The 639-nt window shown below is 57.7% G+C and overlaps 1 pseudogene; it reads right to left on the reverse strand.

Annotated features, from left to right (window-relative positions):
* Positions 1-261: 261 nt before the first annotated feature.
* On the reverse strand, positions 262-379 carry LOC126209933 (5S ribosomal RNA; annotated as a pseudogene).
* Between the last annotated feature and the right edge of the window lie 260 nt (positions 380-639).

Consider the following 639-nt stretch of genomic DNA (forward strand, 5'->3'; position numbering starts at 1 on the left):
ACCGGCTCCGGGCACGAAAACTGACATTGGCTGGGAGAGCTGTGTGCCGACCATATGAAGTACTCCATCTTCAGGCCACAAGTGGCCCATCGGTACCATCCGACCGCCGTGTCATCCTCAGTGGAGGATGCGGATGGGAGGGGCGTGTGGTCAGCACACCGCTCTCCCGGTCGTTACGATGGTTTTCTTTGACCGGAGCCGCTACTATTCGGTCGAGTAGCTCCTCAATTGGCATCACGAGGCTGGGTGCACCCCGAAAAATGGCAACAGCACATGGCAGCCCGAATGGTCACCCATCCAAGTGCTGGACACGCCCGACAGCGCTTAACTTCGGTGATCTCACGGGAACCGGTGTATCCACTGTGGCAAGGCCGTTGTCCTGTGCCGACCATATGCCAGTCCATATCTGCATGCAGTGACACCTGTCGACTGAGGATGACACGGTGGTCGGTCGGTACTTTTTGGGTCTTCCGAGGCCTGTTCGGACGGAGAGAGATTAGGATGATGGAGTCCCATACTCCTTGACAGGGGAACGGTGCCGGAACTCGCACCGCCGTACTAGGGAAGGTCCTGGTGGAGGTGGTTTGCCATTGCCTTCCTCCGTTGCTCCGACCGTAATGGGGATGAATGATGATGATG

Source organism: Schistocerca nitens, chromosome 1 (genome assembly GCF_023898315.1).
Source record: "Schistocerca nitens isolate TAMUIC-IGC-003100 chromosome 1, iqSchNite1.1, whole genome shotgun sequence".
NCBI lineage: Eukaryota > Metazoa > Arthropoda > Insecta > Orthoptera > Acrididae > Schistocerca > Schistocerca nitens.